Below are 8036 nucleotides of genomic sequence, written 5' to 3'. Positions count from 1 at the left end.
TAAGTGCGTCCAATATGGCAACTCATAGAAAACTAGGAACTCTCGCATTTCATTTGGATGTGATTCTGTGTGGACCATTTTTAGCTCGTACTAGCTTTGGGCATTCATATGTACTGGAGGTCATCCAAGAAAACCTTCCCTGAGTTTATGACCCTCTGGCAAGCGTGTCCTTGATATACCATCTTCTTCATGGTTCGTGATCTTCGGGAGTCTAACTGTGACCCGCACAATGGACATGCATGATAACCTAAGGTAACCAAACCTGTCCCAACATCTCTATCCAGTGAATACAAACTTGAACAAGCTATGATAGATATTACCAACGATAATGGAAGCCTACTTACCTGAGCACTCTCCGAATCCCGGAAAGTCATGCATTGTCCACATGAGAATGGCTTGAATATAGGCGGACCATCGACCATCGCGCTTGTTCATATCTTGCACGGTGACCCCCTCCTCCCACAAAATCTTAAGCTCATTGGACTGATGGAAGAAGATACACGTCCATATTTTTTACTTTGTAGCGACCAGGAATGAGTAAGCTAAGGATGAGATGTCCTGTCTTCGTAGAAAGCCATGGAGGGATATTGTAGTCAACAAGGACTATAGGCCACACACTGTAAGAAGTTGAGGGCAGACCGAATGGATTTACGCCATCCATAGCAAGACCGAGTCGAAGATTTCTTGGCTCTCCGGCAAAGCCTAGGAATGTAGAGTCAATGTGGTTCCATGTGTGTGAATCCATTGATATTCATTGAACTCGATTTGTGGAACTATTCTGAGCATGCCACATTGCCAAGCTCACCATGGCGGATGTATGAAACATGTGGTTTATGCGGGGGATAAGTGAAAAGTGTCTAAGAAATTTTTGAGAGATGGTTTTCCCTTGCAAGTCCTATCGATACCTGCGAGCACCACACTTTGGACATGTCTCCATAGTCTCATATTCTCCTCGAAACAATATGCAATCATTGATAAATGCATGGATGCTGTTGTAGTCCATGCCAAGCTTTCGTAAAACATGTCATGTATCATCACGAGACTTAGGCATGATATTTGTAAGTGGTAATATATGATACTTCAATAACTTGAAAAAAAATCATAAAATGCATTGAAAAAACACAAATATTTTTAATGATATTCCGAAAAGAAATCAACGAAGCGTACGTACAAGGTACCTGAACAACTCAGTCACACTCACATTGCTCCACTCGTATTTTTCCTACACACTTATGAGTGCAATCAGTGTTTTCAAGTGAGAAACTCGATATCCATCATATAATGATATGGATGCTTTCTCTCTAAGTGGATCTAAAGTCTCGACATCCATGGGCATCAATGCATCGATCATTACCTCCATCTCAGGCTCCAAGATTGTAGGTAAGTTTGGAAGGTTGCCTGTCTCCTCTGGTATTGACGGTATAGATTGGGTAGTACCTTCCAACTAGTGGATTGGCTCAGGCATTCCATCCATCGCACGCCCACGAACTCTTCTAACTGGCCGCAAAGGGTGCACTCCTCCTTAGGACGAGACATCACCTCCCTGGATAGAAAATTTGCCAGCTACACCCAATGTTTTTGTATATGGTATTCAATTAGCTTGCGAATACAATGCATGATTGATATACACTTTTCTTACCGTTTGCTCAAAATTTGAGATCACGTAATCAATGATCTCAGATTGAAACTCGCTGAAGCATCGTACGTGTTCTACAGACAATCAACGTTTTTGTCTAATTGCCAACTTACATTGAGAACAAGGACATGGGACACACTGATTACGATATGCCTCGTGATCTTAAATATCACGATCTTTATCGTTTTTCATTTTGTCTATGTTATAACAAACAATTTGTTTTTGTTATCATTCTTTTTTTCTTTCTTAAATTATTTGAGAATGGATTTTTTCTCTTGTAACTCAGCAAAATCAATGTATGTAAAGTCTCCACCCACCCACCCACAAATTAACATATGTCGGAATGTTTACCGTCTCGTGGTATTGCACCGGACCTCGCCACCACTCTCTCTTTGTTTTTTATCCATTCATTCTCTTCTCTTGTTCCATCTCTCTCTCTTTTTCTCTTTCTTTATTATGTTGTATGTTTATTCCCTCTCTCTCGTTCCTTCTTCATTTTTCTCTTCCTCTCCCTCTCTCATTTCCTTTAAAAAAACATCTCTCTCTTTGTACTACCAATTTCCTTTAACGAAATATATATCTCTCTCTACAACTACCACTACCACTACAATAAACAATAAAAGAAGAAGAAGAAGAAGAAGAAAAAAAAAACAACAACAACAACTACTACTACAATAAAAAACAAGAAAAGAAGAAAAAACTACTACTACTACTACCACTATTATAACAACAAAAACAAGAAAGAAAGCCACTACTACTACTACAACCATGACTACGATGACAACGACTATGACTACCACAACAATAAACCACTACTACTACCACTACCACTACAATAAACAAGAAAAGAAGAAGAAGATGAAGAAAAAAAAAAACAACAACAACAACTACTACTACAATAACAACAAATAAGAAAAGAAGAAAAAACTATTGCTGCTACAACAACAACAACAAACAAGAAAACTAAACAACAATAAACAAGGAAAAAAAAAACTACTACTACTACTACAACAACAAACAAGAAAACTACTATTACTACTACTATAATCATGAGTACGACTACTACGACTCCGGCTATGACTACCACAGCAAATCTCTCTCTCTACTACTACCACTACCACTACCAATACCACTATCACTACAATAAACAAGAATAGAAGAAGAAAAAAAAAAACAACAACAACAAACAAGAAAAGAAGAAAAAACTACTACTACTACCACTACTACAATAACAACAAACAAGAAAACTAAACAAAAATAAAGAAGAAAAGAAAAATAACTACTAGTAAACTAAACAACAATATATAAGAAAAGAAAAAACACTACTAGTACAACAACAATAACAAATAAGAAAACCACCACCACCACCACTACTACTACTACTAATACTACTACTACGACTACGACTATGACTATGACTACGACTACGACAACAACAAACCACTACCACTACAATAAATAAGAAAAGAAGAAGGAAAAAAAAAACAACAACAACTACTACTACTACTACTATAATAACAACAAACAAGAAAAGAAGAAAAAACTGCTACTACAACAACAACAAACAAGAAAACTAAACAACAATAAACAAGAAATGAAAAAAAACTTCTAGTACTACAACAATAATAAACAAGAAAACTACTATTACTACTACTAGTAATACTACTAAAATCACGACTATGATGACTTCGACCATGACTATGACTACCACAACAACAACAAACAAGAAGAGAAGAAATTAAACAACAACTACTACTACTATCACTAACACAACCACTGCCACTACTACTACTACAACTATCACAATAACAACAAACAAGAAAATTAGAAATTAAACAACAACTACCGCTACTGCTACCACTACCACTACCACTACCACTACCATTACTACTACTACGACTACCACAACAACAACAAACAAGAAAAAAAGAAAAGAAGAAATAAAACAACAACAACAACAACAACAATAACAACAACCTCTCCCTCCCTCTCTCTCTCTCTCCCTTCCTCCCTTCTTCTCCTTCTCCCTCTCCCTCTCCCTCTCCCTCTCTTTTTCTCTTTCCCTATTACGTTTAATGTTTTCTCCCTCTCTCTCTCTCGTTCATTCTTTCCTTTTCTCTCTTTCTCTCACTCTCTCATTTCCTCTCCCTCTCTCAATACACATGATTTTTAACAAAAATAAGTAAAAGAAAAAGAGAAAAAATAAAAACAAAGCAAGAAGGAACAATGCACTCACCGTAAAGGCCCAAGGATGGATTCGGCGGCTCCTCTTTGTGACGACGACTCCTCTTCGCCCTCCATACACTTTCTCCTCTTCTTCACAAATGGCGTCGAAGGGTTTTCGAAAGAAAAGTCGCGACCATAGCGGACCTTGACTAATTTTAGAATAGAATATCAATCATACGAATAAGTAAGATGAGAGGATTTGTGAGTAGCAATAGATCTGCCAAGCTCCCAACAAGACCTCGTCTATGCAGCGACAACAGGACCAAAAGAGAGCTTTTAGCTGAGTATAGAATCCTTTCTTTAACATAGGTACCTACAGTATAAATCTGGTTAACTACAGACAGAAATTTCAACATTGTCCTTTCAGCAACATCAACCAAAGGATGGATCCATGGACCCACAGTCTTAACAATAAACCCACAGGAAAAGGCAAATAACTGATCTTGTCAAAGCAAGAGTCTTTGAATCTTATCAGAAATTATGCAGCCCTCCAAAAACTTTACAATTCTGTGCCGTTTAGCATCTGCATATGAGAATATCTTGGTATTAGCAAAATCCCAAGAAGCTGGTCTTCTTTGAAATAAGCAACGATTAGGTTGTTTCTATAACCACGACAGGTGTACTTGTTTATGATTACAGATAGCGGAGAAGCTCCATGGCATATTTTCCCTTCCGAGTTGTTGTGATCTGTCCAATTTGTAACCTGCCTTTTTGGTTTAGTGAGATAATATCTCCTGTTTTTACCATATGGCTACTTTTGGTGACTTCCTTTCAATTTACATGGACATCCCTAGCACTGATTAGGTCAACTAGCTTAGACCAAGATATCTTAAAACCAGCACTTGCTAGTGCATCCACTCTAAGAGACGCTTCAATAGATTTTATGATCTGAACCATTTTGCTCCCTCTCACCTGGGAGGTTGAATTTGGATATCTGCCAATGGAACCACTTTACAAATAACTCGAGTTCTACAAACTTGAGTAATAGAAGAAACAAGGTAATTAGCTAGATCAAGAACAATAATCACTTGTGCACCAATGTCACCTTGGACAAGAATGTCACTAGTTTTTTTTTTGAGAGATTCCAGTATTTAGAATAGCACCAAGAAAATCGCTATGTGCATCTTGATTGAACATAAAATCTCCTACTATGCTAAGTGCAGCAACTTGTTAACCCCAAGTCGAGATGGCGAAAAATGGCGGAAAATGAAGAAAAAAGTGAAAAAAGCGTGAAAGAAGAGCAAAGACGCGTAGGCGACCTCTAAAGGCTAAGCCGAGACTAAAGGCGCGATTTTAAATGAAAGATGTCTCAAAAAAACTTGGAAAACTCTTGTAAAAGAGTGCCAGGCTCCCTCCTATTCCAATTGTAAAATATTAGATGGGCATAGGCTAGAGGCATAAGGATAGAAGAGGGAAATGGAAAAAGGGCCTTGCCACAATGGCCGGTCATGTAAAAAAGGGGATAGGCGCCCATGGGATTTTAGGGTTTGTATATAAAGTTCAAAAAGTGAATGGAAACTCTTTCTTTTGGATGTGTGGCAAAAGGAGTTCTCTTCTTCCTCTCTTCTTCTCTCCTTCTTGCTTGTGTGTGCTCTTGAGAGAGGGAGTGTGAGAAAGTGAGGGAGTGAGTGTGTGGGAGTGAGGGATTAAGAGGGTGAAGCTCTTCACCATCTCCTCTTCTCTTCTTCTCTTCTCTTCTTCTCTTCTCTTCTCTTCTCTTCTCTTACATGCACGGCTATGGAGGATGGAGCTTGGAGATGGAGGAGGCTTGAGGATGCTTGAGCTAGCATCGAGAATCGTGGAGCTACCGAGGTGCACAAGAGAGGAGGCTACTCACATTGGCATCAAGGTAAGCTCACTACACTCGTAGGATCGATGGCGCGGCGGCTAGGTGAGAGATAACCATTAGAGCTTGCTTGAAACACTTGAAGCAATAGGCGGTCCATGGGTCTTGGTAGTTGAGCGAAGGCTCCCACACAACTGCACCAGGGTATCCTAAGCCATCATTCTCAATGTTGGAAGTAATTATCTCCTTGCTCCCCAAAGAAAGTCGGCAACGTTCTGCCTGAGGATAGCCACCTGCTCAAGAACTCGAGCTACTGCTTCCACGTGGGCTTGGTCCACCCTGGTGAGAAGATCCTTCTACACAGTAGCCGCCAAGCACAGCCCTAGGAACACAAACCCGATCCCCTTATCTCAGGCAAACCCCCTTTTGAGATTCAGAAAAAAAACATCCCCTGATTCCAAGACGTACCTTAGTGCCTCAATAAACATCCACGAATCTTCTTCAAGTCTCTAGCTATGTCAGCCTTCCTCTCGAAAAACACCTCCTGTCATGACTAGCAGTCAGCTGCCGTAGATGATCAGCCTCTACAAAACACGCTCCCTTCAACAGTAATCAAAAGCAGGTTGAAAGCCTCCTCCTTGTTCTTCGATGGTAGACTCCCCGATCACAGAAAGTTGTTGCTTTTTTCTCTCTCCCTTTGTTTTTTTCTTTCCCTCTTTGTTATACCTACTTTGGCATCCTCCTTCTCTCTGAAAATCTAGTGTAAGCTTTTGACACAGGCTACATCTTGTATGCAAAGCATATATATTCATATACTAGCTTCTCAATTATTCTAACGAAGCAATGCAATGTGCAAAAGTGAACCCTTGTTAGTGGTATTTCCGAAATAGGGCAGCAATTTAGATCCACTGGAACTAGCATTCCATTTCTCATAACTTTTTGATAATGTGTTGGAGCATCTTGTTGTCCTGCCTTGGCAAGCCATTCTTTCTTTCCATCTTTCCCTTTCTTCCTAGTTTTGCATGTAGTATATACATGGAAATTTTGCATTCGCTGCATTTGATAAACTAAACATACACTTCAATGTTTTTAAATCACCTGCAAGATGCCATTCAACTTGATAGTCCCCAAACCCCTCGATGTGTGAAATTGCTCCATTATTTTGTTGTTGAATAACACGGGGTATATTAGTGAGGTTTAAATAAACTTTAAGTACTTCATGGTTCTCCTTTGGTACTTCAAATGTTGTAAGCCACCATATTTTATTCTTTGATTGCACATTGAAGTATCAATAATGGTTTTCACCAATGTTAGGATCCAATGCTTGATTCATAAGTGTTATACTCACACGTTCAAGTTTTTGCCCCTTAATAATCTCACTCTCATCAAGTTTAAGGACAAACTTAAGCTTGCCTCTACATTCCTCCATAGACATATTATAGAACTTGACCATAGCAATCTAAACCCTACATATATCCAATACAAAGTTATTGGATGCATTCAATACAAATGCAACTTCTTTGGAACCATACCAATTAGTTCTAGAACTTTCTCATTTAGTTGTTTTCGAACCTTCTTCATGTGAAATGGTTTTGGCAGAGGCATTACTCAATTATTTTGAAGATTTTCTTAAATCATGTATTCAATTGTTGATAGAGCATACTATATGACTCAAAACTCATTCCCACCTTGTCACATAATCTCTGAGCATCTATAGTAGTAAACAAGTTGCTCACATCCCTAAGATGTTCACGTGTGACACCATCTACAATGTCCCTAAATTTATGAGTTTTCAATGGAGTTTTGACCATATCCTTGCTTAGGACTTTGGCAATAGTATCATTCTCTGCATGAGGAAACATATTTCTCATTGTAGCAGATTGAGCATATGCACCGACGTGCTTCTTTGGTTTTTAAAGTGGATCCAATCTCCAAAGTTTTTATGTGCTTCCTCTTTATGTTTCAATTCTCCTTCTCCAATTCCATAACTTTAGACTGTAACTCCATATTTTGCAAGTGTGTAGCCTACATAGCATCTTCAATGATATACATTGCTTGTTGTAGGCTCTAGTTCTCCATATCCTTCTCTGCCAACAATAATCTATCATTTTTCATAAAAGACTGCATATTCTCTTGTAATCGTGTTTGCATATTTGTCAAGGCTTGATGAACCCCTGCTAATCCTTGTGTAACAAGTCTGCATGTGTATCCACACAATCCTTAATTGCCTTCACAAAAAAACTTTACAAATGATGTAAGCCCTTTAAATTGTGGTGGCCTTTGAGTGAGTGGATCGGGTGGATAAATGCACCCATCAACCCAAAGATCCATGTCTTTTTTCCCTACATTTCTTTCTTGTTGCATCATGTATCTTATTGCATCATCCCT

The 8036-nt window shown here is 38.8% G+C and overlaps 2 pseudogenes; both read right to left on the bottom strand.

Moving 5' to 3' along the window:
• Positions 1 to 475: 475 nt before the first annotated feature.
• LOC148040770 (uncharacterized) lies at positions 476 to 1330 on the bottom strand (annotated as a pseudogene).
• A 3165-nt stretch (positions 1331 to 4495) lies between these two features.
• On the bottom strand, positions 4496 to 6199 carry LOC148040769 (uncharacterized; annotated as a pseudogene).
• Positions 6200 to 8036: the final 1837 nt, after the last annotated feature.

This window comes from Lygodium microphyllum, chromosome 1 (genome assembly GCF_053477565.2).
Source record: "Lygodium microphyllum isolate KBCC chromosome 1, Lygodium_microphyllum_v1.1.10, whole genome shotgun sequence".
NCBI classification, from domain to species: domain Eukaryota; kingdom Viridiplantae; phylum Streptophyta; class Polypodiopsida; order Schizaeales; family Lygodiaceae; genus Lygodium; species Lygodium microphyllum.
The sequence above is the reverse complement of the archived record's forward strand: the minus strand, read 5'-3'. Positions and strand labels throughout refer to the sequence as shown.